Genomic DNA, 19,188 nt, shown 5'->3' on the forward strand with positions numbered 1-19,188 from the left:
GATCTGAGGGGGAAGCGAGGAAGTTTAAAAAAAATATATACCAAAATGCTGACAACAGTTTCCCTAACAAACTGTGACTGATTATTTTTATATCACTATTGCCCAGATTTTCCAAATCTTATACAGAGAATATATGTAATGTTTAGAATTTTAAAAGTTTAGCTTTAAAAAGCCACTAACCATGAATCTTCTAAATCAAAAATGTTTAAGAGAATGTAAGGAACCACTATACTGTTCTCCATAGTGGCTATACCAATTTACACTCCCACCAACAATGTAGGCAAGTTCCCTTCTGTCTACACCCTCTCCAGAATTTACTATTTTTAAACTTTTGGATGACGGCCATTCTGACCAGTGTGGGGTGATACTTGACTGTAGTTTTGATTGCATTTCTCTAATAATTAGCGATGTTGAGCACTTTTCATGTGCCTATCGGCCATCTGTATGTCTTCTTTGGAGAAATGCCTATTTAGATCTTCTGCCCATTTTTTGGTGGTGGTATTTGGGTTTTTGATATTGAATTGTATGAGCTGCTTTGCATATTTTAGAGGTTAATCCTTTGTCAGTCACGTCATTTGGAAATATTTTCTCTCACTCTGTGCATTGTCTTTTTGTTTTGTTTATGGTTTCCATCACTGTGCAAAAGCTCTTAAGTTTAATTAGATTCCATTTATTTTTTTTTCACCTCCATCACTCTATAAGACATATCCAAAAAGACAGTGCTGTGATTAATTTCAAAAAGTGTTCTGTTTTCCTCTAGGAGTTTTATAGTGTCCAGTCTCACATTTAGGTCTTTAATCCATTTTTTAATTTATTTTTGTGTGTGGTGTTAAGAGAATGTTCTAATTTCATTCTTTTACAAACAGCTGTCCAGTTTTCTCAACACTACTTACTAAAGACAAAACTACCATATGATCCTGCAATCTCACTCATGGACATATATCCAGACAAAACCGCAATTCAAAATGCAACCTGATGTTCAATGTTCATTGCAACACTATTTACAATAGCCAAGACACTGAACTGAACTGAACTGAAGACATGGAAGCAACCTAAATGTCCACTGACAGATAAATGATAAAGATGTGGTACATATACAATGGAATATTCCTCAGCTGTAAAAAAAAAAAAAAAAAAGAATGAAATAATACCATCTGCAGCAAAATAGATGGACCTAGAGAATATCATATGAAGTGAAGTAAACCAGACAAAGACAAATATCACATGATATCGCTTATACTGTGTCGTAAAACAGGAACAAAAGTTGTCAGTCAATTACATGTCAAAAACAAACTCGAAGAAAAGAGATCAGATTTGTGCTTACCAGAGGCAAGGGGTGAGGAGAGAAGAAATTAGATGAAGACAGTCAAAAGATATAAACTTCCATTTAAAAGTACTAGAGATGTAATGCACAACATGACAAATATAACTTTGTATGTTATTCAGTTCAGTTCAGTTCAGTCGCTCAGTCGTGTCCAACTCTTTGTGACCCCATGAATCGCGGCACGCCAGGCCTCCCTGTCCATCACCAACTCCCAGAGTTCTCTCAGACTCACGTCCATTGAGTCAGTGATGCCATCCAGCCATCTCATCCTCTGTCGTCCCCTTCTCCTCCTGCCCCCAATCCCTCCCAGTATCAGAGTCTTTTCCAATGAGTCAACTCTTCGCATGAGGTGGCCAAAGTACTGGAGTTTCAGCTTTAGCATCATTCCTTCCAAAGAAATCCCAGGGCTGATCTCCTTCAGAATGGACTGGTTGGATCTCCTTGCAGTCCAAGGGACTCTCAAGAGTCTTCTCCAACACCACACTTCAAAAGCATCAGTTCTTCGGCACTCAGCTTTCTTCACAGTCCAACTCTCACATCCATACATGACCACAGGAAAAACCATAGCCTTGACTAGACAGACCTTTGTTGGCAAAGTAATGTCTCTGCTTTTCAATATGCTATCTAGGTTGGTCATAACTTTCCTTCCAAGGAGTAGGTGTCTTTTAATTTCATGGCTGCAGTCACCATCTGCAGTGATTTGAATTACCAAAATCCAAAACACTGACAACACTAAATGCTGGTAAGGACAGGTACTCTCATTTACTGCTGGTGGGAATGCAGCTAATTTGGAAGATGGTTTGGTAGTTGTTGTTTTTTTGTTTTTTTTACAAAACCAAACATACTCATAAGATCCAGTAATTGTGCTCCTTGGTATACACCCAAATGAAACGAAAACTTATTCTCACACAAAATCTTGCCCACAGATATTATAGCGGCTTTATTTATAACTGCCAAAACTTGGAGACAACCAAGATATCCTTCAGTAAGTGAATGGATAAATAAACCAGAGTACAAATAGACAATGGAGTATTATTCAGAACTATGAAGAAATGAGCTATCAAGCCATTAAATGATATCAAGGAAAACTAAATGTCAAGTAAAAGAAGACAATCTGAAAAAGCTAAATACCACAAGATTCCAACCAGATAGTGTTCTGGAAAAGGCAAAATTGTGGAAACAGTAAGAAGTGGTTGCCAGGGGCTGGGGGATTAGAGGGAGAGAATGAGTAGGCAGAACATAGAGGATTTTTAGGGCAGAAAAACTATTTTATATGATACTGTAATTGTCTATACACATCATTAGACACTTCTTCAAACACAGAATATACAACACCAAAAGTGAATCCTAATGTAAACTATGGTCTCTAGGTGATACTTACATGTCAAAGATTCTTCAATTGTTCCAAATATACCACTTTGATGCAGGATTTTGTAAGTGGGGAAGTCATGTGTGTTGTGGGGAGGAGGTATATAGAAACTCTGTATACTTTCTGTTCAGTTTTGCTGTAAACCTAAAACTGCTCTAAAAATTGTTTATTAATTAATTTTTTAAAATATCGCCAGGACATGCAGTGAAAGAAAAAAAAGAACCGGATAAATACAATTTAGACATCTACCTACACATGTATTATGTATGTACATACATTTACACACACACAAATACACACGCATAAAAAAATGTCTGCTGCTGCTACTAAGTCACTTCAGTCGTGTCCGACTCTGTGTGACCCCACAGACGGTAGCCCACCAGGCTCCTCCGTCCCTGGGATTCTCCAGGCAAGAACGCTGGAGTGGGTTGCCATTTCCTTCTCCAATGCATGACAGTGAAAAGTGAAAGTGAAATCGCTCAGTCATGTCTGACTCTTCACGACCCCATGGACTGCAGCCTACCAGGCTCCTCCATCCATGGGAGTTTCCAGGCAAGAGCACTGGAGTGGGTTGCCATTGCCTTCTCCGAAAAAAAAAAAAAAAAATGTCTAGAAGTCCATAATGTTAAAAGTGGAAACTCTAACAGATGTGAGGTCATTTTTTAAACATTAGGACAAGCTCTATATAACAAGATATGATTAACAGTGAGACTAATTTTTAAAATGTTGATATTATGCAATGTTATTTCTTCCTTTTTTGTACTTCTCTTATTATTTACATTGAGCTTCTTTTAAAATAACAAGATTATTTATTGAAAAATAAGTTGCTCAAATGAAAAACTTAATACACAAATTATAAATGTGTTCAGGCTATACACAAATTATAAATGTGTCCAGGCTATGTTCAACTCTTAACAAAACTGAAACTGCTCAATTAAGAAATCTACAGAGAAGACACTCTGTTGCAAAATTGCTAAACAGCCTATAAGAAAGATAAAAATACTAAGATGAAGTGCTTTTTCCTTTTTAAGATAAACAGCATTATTCTTGTGGTTCCTAAAGACATCAGATTCAGCTGTTTAGTCATTTGCAAAACTTAACTTCCTCAATCTAGTTTCCTAGAGCAGCTTTGGCTAAATAAAATGACTTGGAGGATATTCCTTGTTAATTGATAATTTTTGTTTTTCCTTAAACAAAGGGGGATGAGACCTGGAAAGGGGAAAAAGAATAAATTAATGCTCACAGCCATTCAGTCTACCGAAATATATATATTTCTTTAAGATTTTTTTGATGTGGACCATTTTTAAGTCCTTACTGAATTGTGTTGTTAATACTGCTTCTGTTTTATGTTTTGGATTTTTTTTTTTGGAGGGGGGTAGATACGAGACCTATAGGAACTTGCCTCCCCAACTGGGGATTGAACCTGCACCCTGTGCATTAGAAGAAGTCTCAACTGGAAGGAAGGAATTGGATGAAGGCCGTTAAAAGGTACAAACTTCCAGTTATAAGATAAATAAGTACTAGGAATGGAATTAACAACATGATAAATATAATTAACCCTGCTGTGTGTTATATATGACAGCTGTTAAGAGAGTAAATCATAAGAATTCCCACCACAAGAAAAAAAAATGTTCTATTTCTTTAGTTTTGTATATACAAGATGATGGATGTTCACTTCACTTATTGATAGTCATTTTTTCATCATGTATGTAAGTCAAGGAGAAGGCAATGGCACCCCACTCCAGTACTCTTGCCTGGAGAGTCCCATGGACAGAGGAGCCTGGTGGTCCGAAATCCATGGGGTCGCTAAGAGTCAGACACGACTGAGCGACTTCCCTTTCCCTTTCACTTTCATGCATTGGAGAAGGAAATGGCAACCCACTCCAGTGTTCTTGCCTGGAGAATCCCAGGGACAGAGGAGCCTGGTGGGCTTCTGTCTATGGGGTCGCACAGAGTCGGACACGACCGAAGCAACTTAGCAGCAGCAGCAGCAGCAGCAGCAGCAACCTTTTCTACCTGCTTCCTTTTTCAGTAACAAATATCAATCCCTTGTTTGACCTTGAATGTCTCTCAATATGTTGGCCTGCATCTCTGTTGTTATTTCTTATCTCCATCTCAGTTCTTTGTTTACAGAAACATCAACTGTTACACTCACTTCTACTCCCTCTTTTCCTATACTTGCCAGTCTTCTATCTTCATGCAGGGAACTAAAACCAGCCTAAAAATGTTCAGCTTTTAAACCTAGAAAGGTTTTTTTTAAGTAGCAAATATGAAGAAAGGGAGAGTACAAGCAATATTTACTTGGATTGTCCTCTTTCGGAGCTAAGGGTTAAGCAATGTAAATGGCAATACGAGATTAAAAGATTGAGAAAAGGAACAAGAAACATAGTAAGGTCAGGATATGTATATTCAGCGGCTTCCCAGGTGGCTCAGTGGTAAACAATCCGCCTGCCAACCTAGGAGACACATTAGACGTGGGTTTGATCCCTGGGTTGGGGAGATCCTCTGGAGGAGGAAGTGGCAACCCACTCCAGTATTCTTGCTTGGAAAATTCCATGGACAGAGGAGCCTGATGGGCAACAGTCCATGGGCCTGCAAAGAGACTTAGTGACTGAGCACGCATGCATATCCAGAAGCTGATTTGGTAGTTTTCCCTCAAGTATACATCTTGCAAACATTCTTAGAATTCTTCAGGATTGCATCCTCCATTTAAAGACACTAAATCAATGCACAGCTACTGTGTAATGATGATATAAATAAAATGTACTATTTATGTGTTCTCTTAAATTTGAAATGAAAAAAAAAACTTGGTACTAAATAGACATTTACCCTCACATATGAGTTGTATTGCAAAATTCACACTTAAATTCTAGAAAGTAGGGAAAACCACTAGGCCATTCAGGTGAGACTCAAATCTCCTACAATTAAACAGTGGAAGTGACAAATAGATTTAAGGGATTAGATCTGATAGAGTGCCTGAAGAACTATGGACGGAGGTTCGCAATATTGTACAGGAGGTGGTGATCAAAACTATCCTCAAGAAAAAGAAATGCAAAAAGGCAAAATGGTTGTCTGAGGAGGCCTCACAAATAGCTGAGAAAAGAAGAGAAGCAAAAGGCAAGGGAAAAAAAGGAAAGTTATATACATCTGAATGCAGAGTTACAAAGAATAGCAAGGAGAGATAAGAAAGCCTTCCTAAGTGATCAATGCAGAGAAATACAGGAAAACAATAGAATGGGAAAGACTAGAGATCTCTTTAAGGAAACTAGAGATACCAAGGGAATATTTCATGCAAAGATGGGTACAATAAAGGACAGAAATGGTAGGGACCTAACAGAAGCAGAAGATATTAAGAAGAAGTGGCAAGAATACACAGAAGAACTGTACAAAAAAGATCTTCATGACCCAGATAACCAGGATGGTGTGATCACTCACCTAGAGCAAGACATCCTAGAATGCAAAGTCAAGTGGGCCTTAGGAAGCATCACTACGAACAAAAGCTAGGGGAGGTGATGGAATTCCAGTTGAGCTATTTCAGATCCTAAAAGATGATGCTGTGAAAGTGCTACACTCAATATACTAGCAAATTTGGAAAACTCAGCAGTGGCCACAGGACAGCAAAAGGTCCATTTCCATTCCAATCCCAAAGAAAGTAAAAGTGCAAGTCACTCAGTTGTGTCCAACTCTTTGTGACCCCATGGACTATACAATTTTCGAAGCCAGAATACTGGAGTGAGTAGCCTTTACCTTCTCCCAAGGTTGGGGATCCCCAACTTCTCCCCAAGTTGGGGATCTTCCCAACCCAGGGATCAAACCCAGGTTTCCTATATTACAGGCAATTATTTACCAGCTGAGCCACAAGGGAAGCCCATCCCAAAGAAGGGCAATGCCAAAGAATGTTCAAACTAGTGCACAATTGCACTCATTCACATGAGTCACCAAGTAATGCTCAAAATCCTCCAAGCTAAGCTTCAACAATATATGAACCGAGAACTTCCAGATGTATAAGCTGGATTTAGAAAAGGCAGAGGAGCCAGAGATCAAATTGCCAACATCCAGTGGGTGAGAGAAAAAGCAAGAGAATTCCAGAAAAACATCTACTTCTACATCATTGACTTCGCTAAAGACTGTGTAGATCACAACAAACTGTGGAAAACTCTTCAAGAGATGTGAATACCAGACCAACTTACCTCCTAAGAAACCTGTATGCAACTCAAGAGGCAACAGTTGGAACCAGACGTGGAACAGACTGGTTCAAAATTAGGAAAGGAGCACGTCAATGCTGTATATTGTCATGCTGCTTACTTAAATTACATGCAGAGTACATTATGTGAAATGCCAGGCTGGATGGAAGCACAAGCTGGAATCAAGACTGCCAAGAGAAATATCAATAACCTCAGATATGCAGATGACACCACCTTTATGACAGAAAGTGAAGAGGAACTAAAGAGCCTCTTGATGAAAGTGAAAGAGAATGAAAAAGCTGACTTAAAACCCAACATTCAAAAAAATAAGATCATGGCATCCCATCCCATCACTTCATGGCAAATAGATAGGGATAAAGTGGAAACAGTGACAGACTTTATTTTCTTGGGCTCCAAAATCACTACAGATGATGACTGCAACCATGAAATTAAAAGACGCTTGCTCATTGGAAGAAATGCCATGACAAACCTAGACAGCATATTCAAAAGCAGAGACATTACTTTGCCAACAAAAGTCCGTCTAGTCAAAGCTATGGTTTCCCTGGTAATCACGTATGGATGTGAGAGCTGGACAATAAAGAAGGTTGAGGGCTGAAGAATTGATGCTTTCTAACTGTGGTGTTAGAGAAGACTCTTGAGAGTCCCTTGAACTGCAAGGAGATCAAACCAATCCTAAAGGAAATTAATCCTGAATATTCATTGGAAGGACTGATGCTGAAGCTGAAACTCCAATACTTTGACCACCTGATGCAAAGCACCAACTTATTGGAAAAGACCCTGATGCTAGAAAAGACTGAAGGCAAAAGGAGAAGGGGGTGGCAGAGGATCAGATGGTTAGGTAGCATCACTGACTTGATGGCCATGAATTTAAGCAAACTCTTGGGAGACAGTGAAGCACAGGGGCTTCCCTCACAGCTCAGTCAGTAAAAAATCTTCCTGGAATACAGGAGAGCCAACTCCTTAGAAAAGAACCTGATGCTGGGGAGGATTGAAGGCAGGAGGAGAAGAGGATGACAGAGGATGAAATGGTTGGATGGCATCACCGACTCAATGGATGTGAGTTGAGAAAGCTACTCCAATCTACCAGTAGCTTCTCCTAATTCTATCTTCCACTTTTTGGGTGGGAGCAGTCGGAGAAGGCAATGGCACCCCCCAATCCAGTACTCTTGCCTGGAAAATCCCATGGACGGAGGAGCCTGGTAGGCTGCAGTCCATGGGGTCGCTAAGAGTCGGACACAAAAAGAGCGACTTCACTTTCACTTTTCACTTTCATGCATTGGAGAAGGAAATGGCAAGACACTCCAGTGTTCTTGCCTGGAGAATCCCAGGGACGGGGGAGCCTGGTGGGCTGCCGTCTCTGGGGTCGCATAGAGTCGGACACGACTGAAGCGACTTAGCAGCAGCAGCAGCAGCAGTGAAAGAAAATGTGTAAGTTAAAAAAAATAATCACTCTTCTCCCAGGAATCTGATCTGCTCTCTGGTTTGGACTTATTAATCACTAATCAGGTTCATCCACTCATACAGCAGCGCAGTTTCCTTTAGAACAACCTTGCCAAGTGCATTCAACCAGTCTCTGAGTGAACACTCCTAAGACAGGGGACTCAGTATACAATGAGCTTTGTACTGAGCTGAATATACAGCTTTAAGTTTAAAAGTTTGATAATATTTTAAACTATTCTCTATTCTCTACTAACATAATGAGTTCCTTGGACAGCAAGGAGATTAAACAAATCAATCCTAAAGGAAATCAATCCTGAACATTCACTGGAATGGCTGATACTCAAGCTGATGCTCCAATACTTTGGCCACCTGAAGCCAAGAGCCAATTCACTGGAAAAAATCCTGATGCTGGGAATGATTGAGAACAGGAGGAGAAGGGACAACAGAGGATGAGATGGTTGAATGGCATTACTGACTCAATGGACATGAGTTTAGTCAACTCCAGAAGATAATGAAGGACAGGGAAGCCTGGCGTGCTGGAGTTCATGGAGTCACAAGGAGTCGAGACAACTTAGTGACTGAACAACAACAACAATTCTAAACACCTACACTTGTTTGAATGACATATAAAACCAAAAGTCTCTGTCCTGATAATTTCCACTAACAATTCTAAACACCTACACTTGTTTGAATGACATATAAAACCAAAAGTCTCTGTCCTGATAATTTCCACGAACAGTTCCTAGTTGTGTTTTCTGAAATCAATCCCTCTTCCATTTGACAGCCCATCAGAAAGTTTAAGACAAACTTCCTGGGCTCCCCTCATGGTCGAGTGGTTAAGAATCAGCCTGCCAATGCAGAGGACATGGGTTTGAGTCCTGCTCTGGGGAGATCCCACATGCTGGGAGGCAACTAAGCCCTGCACCACAACTGCTGAGCATGCGTTCTAGAGCCCGCATGCCACAACTACTGAAACCTGGGCACCTAGATTCTCTGCTGCGCAACGAGACAAGCCACCAAATGAGAGGCCGGTGAAACACAGCGAGAGAGCAGCCCCAGCTCTCCACAGCTAGAGAAAGCCCTTGAGCAGCAATGAACACCCAGTGCAGCCAAAAATAAATCTTAGAGAAAAAAAAGACATACTTCTTGTTCCTCACCCCACTTTTCACTTTCAATATTCTTAATTCCTTCAGTTAGTCAGAGGATTGTTATATGAGTGGTAACGAGTGCCTCAATCAGGGTGCTGGTAAGGGGATAAGGAATAAGGAGATACAAGGAAGAAACTGAGATGGCAGAATGAGCAACATTGTATATGAATATTTATATGCCCACATACAGGAGAGAAACTAAAGTGACTAAGATTTCAGGTCTGATGTCTAAGAGGATAATGATACTATTAACAGAAAAGGGGAACTCAGGGATAAAAAGCTAAAGAAAGATGGGGGATTCAGTGTGAGACACAGTGATTTTGAGATTTGTAACAAACAAATTTGGATAAGATCTCCTCTAAGTCCCATTCCATTAGATACTTTTGTCAAGGAAAAGGTGCAACCATATTATTCAAACTAGAAATTACATATCATATAAACACAAAGCATCATATTTATTCATTCATCCAGTATTGCAGTGCTCACTTCTAGTGTATAGGAAATACAATAAGCACCAAACCCAGTTCCTGTCCCCATTAACCCGGCATTTTAATCAGCAAGATGTTTATAACTAATCAGAATGCAAGACTGAATATGGCTATTATGTCTCACATTAGAAATATAAAATGCTCAATTATTAAGAGAAATATTTTTTCCCTTTCCAGTGAGAATATTCACACATGAAAAGGCATTCTTTAAATATGAAGAACAAGGACTTATATAATATCTTTCTATTCTGGGTGTAAATACAGGAAAACACTAGCCATAGTTTTTAGGAGTGAGTTAAAGCACCCTGAACAATTATATCTATTGTTAAAGATTAATGCTTGAATTGTATTATCAGTCAAAAGAAGAGCATTGTTTAAAATGTTCACAAACACAATTGTTCTGGCTTACAACTGGGATTGTTTGATGTCATTTTTCTCAACATTTTTTATTTTAAATAATAAAAAAATAACACCAGTTTGAAAATAAAGTATGAGTTTAAAGCCTTTTAAAGATAAAAACTGCATATTCTCTATTCTAGAGTTTCCTATTACTATATATTATGATATCATTTTAAATTATTATGTCTACTTTAGTAGTTTTACAGATAACCAATTTTACAGGAAATCTATTAAAAAGTAGTTTAGTAGGAACTTAACTATATTTTAAATTGATAATATAATCACAGAAAAAATAATTCAAATAACTCTGAACATCTACTTTGATTATACATCTTTAGAGGGATATATTCCAAGGACATAAACTGGCAAAGAAATCTTTACTTGGTAAATCTGTTGTAGGAGGGAGTATCAGTATAGTAATTCCAAAACTAGCGTGTGTGTGTGTGGTGTGTGTGTCTGTGTACTCGTGCGTGCGTGCTTAGTCTCTCAGTCATGTCTGACTTTGCGACCCCATGGACTGTAGCCTGCCTGAGTCCTCTGTCAATGGAATTCTCCAGGGCAAGAATACTGGAGAGGGTTGCCATGCCCTCCTCCAGGCATATATGTGTGTAAGACAGAGTAAATATAAATGAGTAAATATATTAATATGGCTGAGAATCAGAATTCTCCCTGTAGGAAAAGGGAGACACAAATATAAACTGAGGGAAGGTAAAGTTGAACTCTGTGGTTTTGAACTTGAAGGTATCCTATAAAATCATGATTTCTTTTAAAACGTGTGTGTGTGTGTGTGTGTCCATTTAAAGGGCCCGAAAGCAACGATACTCCAGTAGTAATGAGTTTTTTCAATGCCCAATTTTGGTTTCTAAGTACCATTTTCCACTAAAATGAACAAGGGTGCTGGCGGTAAAAAAGGGTGGTCAAAGTGCTGATTCCAAGCCTCAAGCAGAGAATAGATAAGGTAAGCCTGCAACATTTATTGTACAAAAAAGGAAGAAGGTGCCCAAATACCAATATGGACATATACAAAGGTCATAGGAACTACTTTGAAGGGACTAATCAAATTTGAGATAACTCAATCATCAAAAGAGAATAATGCTAACACGGGCTTCCGTGGTGGCTCAGTGGTAAGAAACCACCTGTCAATGCAGGAGACATGGGTTCAGTCCCTGATCCAGGAAGATTCAACATGCTGCGAGTAACTAGGCCTGTGCACCCAACTACTGAGCCTGTACTCTAGAGCCCAGGAGCTGCAATTACTGAGCCCACGTGCTACAACTACTGAAACCTGTGCACCCTAGGGCCATGTTCCACAACAAGAGAAGCCACTGCAATGAGAAGCCCACTTGGCAAACTCCAGAAAAGCCTGTGCAGCAGTGAAGTCCCAACACAGCCATAAATAAACTAAGTAATGTCATTATTGTTTAAAAGAATACTGGTAACAGATCATCACACTGGATAAATTTTTTAAAAAGGAATTGTTGGGTACACAGTGAAACTAAAAAGAAAAGGAGAAGGAATATATCTTCTTTCGAGAGATAGTCAACCAACATATGTAGATAGAATGAGAGAACTGGAAAACCATTATTTGCAAACCACCAGTGCCATGGTTGATTCAGAAAAGGATCATCTATGGTTACTAAAACCACTGTTATAGAAAAAAATTAATAGAAAACAGAATATCCAATGATAAAGTAACACGTCCAGAGATTAATTATTAAATACAAAACAGAAAAGATATCTTTAGAATGTAGGAATCTGTCTAACCTAAGTGGTCAACCTTAACATCACCAATAACTTACAAATTATCATCATATTACTCGATGTAATCAAACGAAAAGTTTACAATAACTATCATATAATAACAATCTTAGGGGGAAAAAACACATAGCCTGAAACTGTGAGGAAACAATCCAATTCATTTTGTGAGACATTCTACATACAACTGGCCTGGACTTTTCAAAACTGTCAAAGTCTTGAAAGACCAAAAAAAAAAAAAAGGAAGGAAGACAGGAGGAAAAAGATGAGGATTGTTCTAGATAAAAGGAAACAGAGAGATGTGACAACTAGGTATAATTTATAATCTCCTCTTAAATTTAATATTTTTTTCCTGAAAAGTTATAAGGGAAATTACTGGAACATTTGGGTAAATTTGAATTTTTTTCATATGGCCTGTACATTAGGTAATATTATCAAATAAAAATTAAATTATTTGGGTATGCTAATAGCATTATAGTTATGTTAAGAGGATGTCCTAGATCTTAGGAGATGCATGACAAAATATTTAGGAAGACAGTGTCATGATGTTTCTACTTTACTTCCAAATGGTTCAACAAGAAAAAAAAAGTGTGCATTTATGTGTGTGCTTCCAGGCGGCACTAGTGATAAAGAATTCACCTGCCAATGCTGGCAGACGTAAAAGATGTGAGTTCCATCCCTGGGTTGAGAAGATCCCCTGGAGGAAGAAATGGCAACCCACTCCAGTATTCTTACCTGGAGAAACCCATGGACAGAGGAGCCTGGTGGACTATAGCCCATGGGGTGACAAAGAGTTGGATACGACTAAAGTGACTAAGTGCATGTATGTGTGTGTGTGCGTGCACACATGCTAGAGAAAAAGCAAACGAGCCATAATGCTAACAACAAGTGAATCTAGGTGAAGGATATATAGGTATTGTATTACTCTTTCGACTTTTTTTATAGGTTTATAACTTTCAAAAGAAAGTAAGTTGGGAGAAAAAAGAAGGATGGAAATTAAACTGACGTTGAGCAGCTGATCAGATTTTATAGCATTTAACTACTTCTTCACCCTATCCATAAGACCTAAAAGCCAATAAAAGTCCAGAAAGGTTGGACTAAAAATAAAAGTAATAATTTTAACAAATAATAAGTAATTACAAGCCAATCCATCATTAATTTCCAATTGTAGCTGTTGCTGTCTTATTCTATAAATAAGCTGTAGCTTATTTAGTCACTAAGTCATGTCCAACTCTTTTGCAACCCCATGGACCATAGCCCACCAGGCTCCTCTGTCCATGGGATTCTTCAGGCAAGAATACTGGAGTGGGTTGCCACTTCCTTCTCCAGGGGATCTTCCCAACTCAGGGATCAAATCTGAGTCTCCTGCATTGGCAGGCAGATTCTGGTGAGAATTCTGGGAAAGATGACATGTGCTAACTCATTTAGGATGAGTAATTGTAAATAAACAAAAGTTTTCTTATATTTTCCCCAAATCCAAATATGACTACCAAACAAAATTTTTTACCCAATTGAGATCTATAAGTTAAAAGGAACTCTAAAATTAAAATGTTGTACAGAAATCCAGATGATCTCAGACACAACATCACTATAATGATAATCATAACAATAATAAAACAAACTCTGTACTGGGAATTTTGTTAACCTATGCACACATCCCACCTCATTTAATCTTCACAACAACTCTTTAAACCAGGTATTACTGTTATACTCATTTTATAGATTTAAAAACTAACAAAGGCTAAATGCTGCAAGATTATACTGCTACAAAATAGCAAAACACACCTTGAATCCAGGCAACCTGACTCCAAGCCCAAGCTTTTTGCTCTGTACTCTCTACAGCTTTTTACTATGAGATATAACTTTTAAATAACCAACTGTATTGATCGAATATCTACCAAAAATTACATAAAGGAGTCATTTCAGAAAAAACCAAAAGCATTCCCTAAAACACAATTATGTTTATATATACACCAACTGAAGTTAGAATTTAACCAGATGCTCAATTTATTGCCAAATCCCAAGTGAAAATAAAGATGATATATAGCTTTATTACTCAGTTATCTATTCATATATATGGTTGAATATGTTACATAAAAATTCAAAACAAATTCCAATATTTTTCCAAAGGCCTTCATCTAGAACTTCCTCCCTGCCCACTCAAGAAAAATAATACTGAAAAAACTTATTTCAGGTACACTATTCCTCAAATATACTTAAACAATGACATTAAAGGAAAAAAAGAATAATTAAGACATTAACCTTTAACACTGATGCCACAGTGAAAACAAAGCATGTCCCCCCCAAACCCAGTCATCTTACACTGTTTTCTGTTTCATGAATTGTACCACAATCCATCTAGTTACACAAGCCAAAAAATCTAGTGGTGGCCAACGGCACCTTTCTCTCCCTCATTTCTCATACCCAATTAATCACCAAATTCCACACCTAAACATCTCTAAAATCCCTCCAGTTTTATTTACCTTCACCATCACTTTGTCTAAGGTATTATCGTCTCTTATATGGCCTCTTGTCATCTACACTATCTTCTCTGAAAACAGTTTTTCTTCTGTATAACATCTAGTCTTTTTTCATAAAACTTAACAAACAATTGCACCTTTACCTTTTTGATGGAATATTTGTGTCTGCCTTCCCTCATACATTTTGTGTGGTAGAGACGCTATTTACTCATCACCATATCACCGTGGCCTAGAAAACTGCCTAGTAAATAAATATATAAATGCTAAATGATTGAATGCATGTCAAAGATTACAAACTTATTTATAAATAGTCAAAAAAATTAAGTAGTTATAAGGTTCATGAAAAATTATAAGGAGTACCTTATTTCATCATTTCTAGATCACACGTTGTGATTTCATTTTTTTTATTTTTACATCTTTAACTCCGAAACGGAATACATCTTATAGTCAACAATCTCTGTATGCTTAGTTGGCAATTTTTTTCTTTCATAGCAGTTCATAAAATAATGGCACATCTTGGAATAAAATAAACAAGGGGGAAAAAAACCTCATGATTTGATGAAACAGGTAAATCTGGCTCACTCAGTCCAAACCTGGTAGGCTAACCTCCCTTTTCCATTGGCTACTGTGCTACTGCCAGTATTCAATAATTAACAGGGCCTACTGGTTCTTTCACCAACAGCTATCAAATCAATACCTTTCCTTAAATCCCAGAATAATGACATGACACTTATCTAATTCCACGTTGCCTGCTGAGTTCTTGCCCTAGCTTCATTCATTTAAATATTTGCTTCAAATTCAGTCAACGCTGTGCACCTATATGCAAAGAACTGAAGATACCAGTCTAGCTATCTATACTTTCCACTAATCTCTTTCTAGAATTTTGCTCATTTTATGCCTCAAACTGGAACTACTTTCCTCCCAATTTCTATCTACCAAATTCCTACTCAATACTTTAGCTCTAAATCATATTTCATCTTCATGAAATATGCCCTAGTTAATCTTTCAACCTTAACATTTTAAAACAGATGAAATCTAATGCATATTGGTTGCATTTTCTTTACCATTTGAGCCACAAGGGAAGCCCCCCATATTGGTTGTATTTTCTGTTTCCTGAAGGCAAGGTTTACAGGTCATACATTTTGATAGAGTGTAAGCTCCCTAAGAGAAGGGATTTTTGTCTCTTTTGTTCAGTTATATACCCAGCACCTAGAAGGGTATCTGGTACATAATAGCTGCTTAGTATCTACTGAAGTAATGCTCTCTAGTATGCAGTCAAGAAGCAACAGTTAGAATCAGACATGAAACAAAATTGGGAAAGGAGTATGTCAAGGCTGTATTCTGTCAGCCTGCTTATTTAACTTAAATGCAAAGTACAGCCAAAGCTCCATTACTTTGGCCACCTGAAGCAAAAAACTGACTCATTGGAAAAGACCCTGAGGCTGGGAAAGATTGAAGACAGAAGGAGAAGAGGACACCAGAGGATGAGATGGTTGGATGGCATCACCGACTCGATGGACATGAGTTTGAGTGAACTCCAGGAGACAGTGAAGGATGGGGAAGCCTGGCATGTTGCAGGCCATGTGGTCGCAGAGTTGACTTGGCGACTGAACAACAATAACATACTCCAGGGTATAGAACAAATCTTTGCAGCTGTAATAAGAGGGAAGAGTCAAAAGGAACTGGACTAAATGACTTGAACTCCTTGAACTTCAGTTTCTTCATCTGCTAAATGTAAATAATACTCAATAGCACACTGAGTTGTTATAATGATTCAATACAATAATGCTTTAAAGCATCTAGTACAGAGCTGAGGACAAGAAGATGCTCTCAGTAAATGTTTTGATGATAGTGTGACAACAGTTAAACAGTAAGAAGCATTCAATAAATGCCTATTAAATGAATAAAATCTCAGGAAAAATATTAAGTTTGAGCAATGTCTAACCTCAACATTTATTCAATAAAGAATTCATGAGTGAATTAATTGTGAAATATTATATGTACATTCACCCTCAATCTTAAGCATGGTTGAAACCATTTCTGATTAATTAGGAATAACCCCACCAAGTAGACAGTGTACAAGTATTAATATTTATACTTTACTGACACATAGAGATTATATTTGATTCCTAAAGAAGAACAATAACTTTATTATTAGAGTAGTAAAATACTGAGAATAAAAGAAAGCTGCAGTTACTGAAGTTACATGGTCCCCAGAAAGCCAAGAAGTACAAAAGTTTCTGTCTACAAAACACTAGTGAGTAATAAATTATATAAAGCAGTTTTACCAGCTCTATCAAAATATATAGAAATATGTGATAATCACAACAAATAAACTCTTCAATATATTTGCATTCAATTTTACAGGGAAAAAAAGAGGATCAGTTAAAATGGGTTTTAAACTCTTTTTACAAACCTATAATATTTCTTATATTGGCTACTTTTTAACTTTAAACAGTTCCCAGAATTTTACAGTGAGATTATTAATTCAACACAGCATTAGATTACTGAACTAATTAGAAACTCTCCCTTGTTCACGGAAGACACTTTATTACTTTGTAAATTGGTATATACACAAACTTTTCCTTTCAAAGCTTTTCCAATCCCTCTGGGTACTTTCAATGACTCACAATCTAATCACCAATCATAAACAACAAAGGAGGAAAGAGCTATTGTGTCTATCTACTATTAATTGTGTCTATCTGCTATTAATTGACATAAAATCATCGCAAAAATTCCACTGGGGACATATGTCTTGAGTAGGAAAAGAGAAAAAGATTCCATCTAAGTATTTCAGATACAAGGAGCTCTAGGAGGAGGTATTCTCCTCTAACCATGGGGTAGCAGTAACCCTTGTGGGAAAATAATCAAAACAAACCGAAAACGTAAGCCAAAGAGATCTTAAGTATAAACTCCATAGAGTCACGTTTAGCTGATAGTTGACAGTCTCTCGTATTCACCAGTCATCATAACGATGTATTTGAACCTCCAACCTAAAAAAGCCCTGAGATGTGGATGGAGGTGGAAGGGTTGAGGATGAGTAGGAACCAAATAGAGTGAGTAAACTGTTAAGGTCTGGATGGAAAAGCATTAAGATATTCAGGCAAATGTATTAAGTGTCTGAAGCAGTAACAAAGGCCTAAAAAGGGATAAAGGAGTGAGGAATGAGAAGATTAAGATCTTGAGGATCTGATTTGGGTTTTTTTTCTTCTTCTTCTTTTTTTTTTTTTTTATCGGAGAGAAATAGGGAAGGAGCTAAATAGATGCAAGAATTGAGGAGAAAAGAGATCGTGCCTGAAACACCTAAGAAAACCCTCTAGAGGAGGGGAAACAGCTGCCCACAGGAAGGCTTAGGGTTAGCGCTGGAGCCCAGGAAGGGCAAAGAGTCAGAAAAATGGTACCAGAAAGGAGAGATGAGGGTGACGCCAAAACCCTCAGAGAGCCGAAAAGGTTGGCCACAGGGTTTCCACTGAGGGCAAGACAACCCCCGCTTCTTCCTCAAGGAACCCGATCTTTCGAGAGGACCAGAGACTCTTAAGTCCCAACCTTCTCCTGAGGCTAGCAGAGTCAGAAGAACCTCAAGTCGCTCCCTCACCAAAAAGAGAACTGGAGAGTGTAAACGATGTGCAGGAGCCACCAACCAGGAAATGTTCCAGCTCCAGCAGCAGCCGCCCCAAAAGCAGCGCGCATACAAGCCGACTCTCCGACCTCAGCGCCGCAGACACAGGCACCTCGAGCTCCCCGGCCACCGTAGTCAGAGAAACGCCCCACCCCACCCCCTTCAAACCTAGTAGGTCAGCCACTTCCGGGGCATTAAAGCCTATTGATTGGCGGCAGCAATAGCCAGACCAATGGCAAGACCCTGATGCTGGGAAAGATTGAAGGCGGGAGAAGAAGGGGACGACAGAGGATGAGATGGTGGGATGGCATCACCGACTCAATGGACATGAGTTTGAGTAAACTCAGGGAATTGGTGATGGACAGGGAGGCCTGGCGTGCTGCAGTCCAAGAGGTCGCAAAGAGTCGGACACGACTGAGCAACTGAACTGAACTGAAATGTGCAATAGCCATACCGACAGGCCCCTGATCTATTTACTTCATCCATCCTTTTTTCGCTCCAAGCCAGCAATATAGCAAGCACAGAACCAAGGGAAAGTATCCACCTATAAGCGGTGTCTCTGACAGACAAAACATCATTCCTGCCTTGCGTTCCTGTTGAACAGACTTCAACTCCCAGCGTGCCGTGAACACCACGCCCTCTCCTCGAACGCGGGAACTACAAGATCCAGGATGCACTGTGCCGTTTATTTCTCACTCTCCCCGAAACACCCGCAGACCCCAAAAGCGGTTTCTGAAGACTGACTAAATCCTTTAGATTAATGTAGACCTTTCTACCGAGCTCCACTTTGGTAAAAAATACAAGTATTTCTTTTCTTTTTGTGAAAGTATTCTGAAGGGACTATAGGTAAATGCTTATAAAATATCAAGGAATGTGTGCTTTCATTTTCCATATTTATTTTCCAGAATTGAAACAGAACAGTCTGCGAAGGCTTTTTATGAAATGGAAATTTTTATCCTCT

General features: G+C 38.6%; 1 protein-coding gene across 4 annotated transcripts in view; it reads right to left on the reverse strand.

Annotated features, from left to right (window-relative positions):
• ATG4C (autophagy related 4C cysteine peptidase) overlaps positions 1-18,363 on the reverse strand; it is a 95,906-nt gene extending 77,543 nt beyond the window's left edge. For 2 of the 4 annotated variants that reach the window (XM_027537046.1, XM_027537043.1), the window contains exon 1: positions 18,204-18,363. The gene's annotated coding sequence lies outside the window, so the exon portion shown is untranslated. Of the gene's footprint in view, positions 1-18,154 lie in introns of all 4 variants that reach the window. The other 2 variants (XM_027537045.1, XM_027537044.1) reach the window with 2 other exon arrangements.
• Between the last annotated feature and the right edge of the window lie 825 nt (positions 18,364-19,188).

This window comes from Bos indicus x Bos taurus, chromosome 3, assembly GCF_003369695.1.
Source record: "Bos indicus x Bos taurus breed Angus x Brahman F1 hybrid chromosome 3, Bos_hybrid_MaternalHap_v2.0, whole genome shotgun sequence".
Taxonomy (NCBI): Eukaryota; Metazoa; Chordata; class Mammalia; order Artiodactyla; family Bovidae; genus Bos; species Bos indicus x Bos taurus.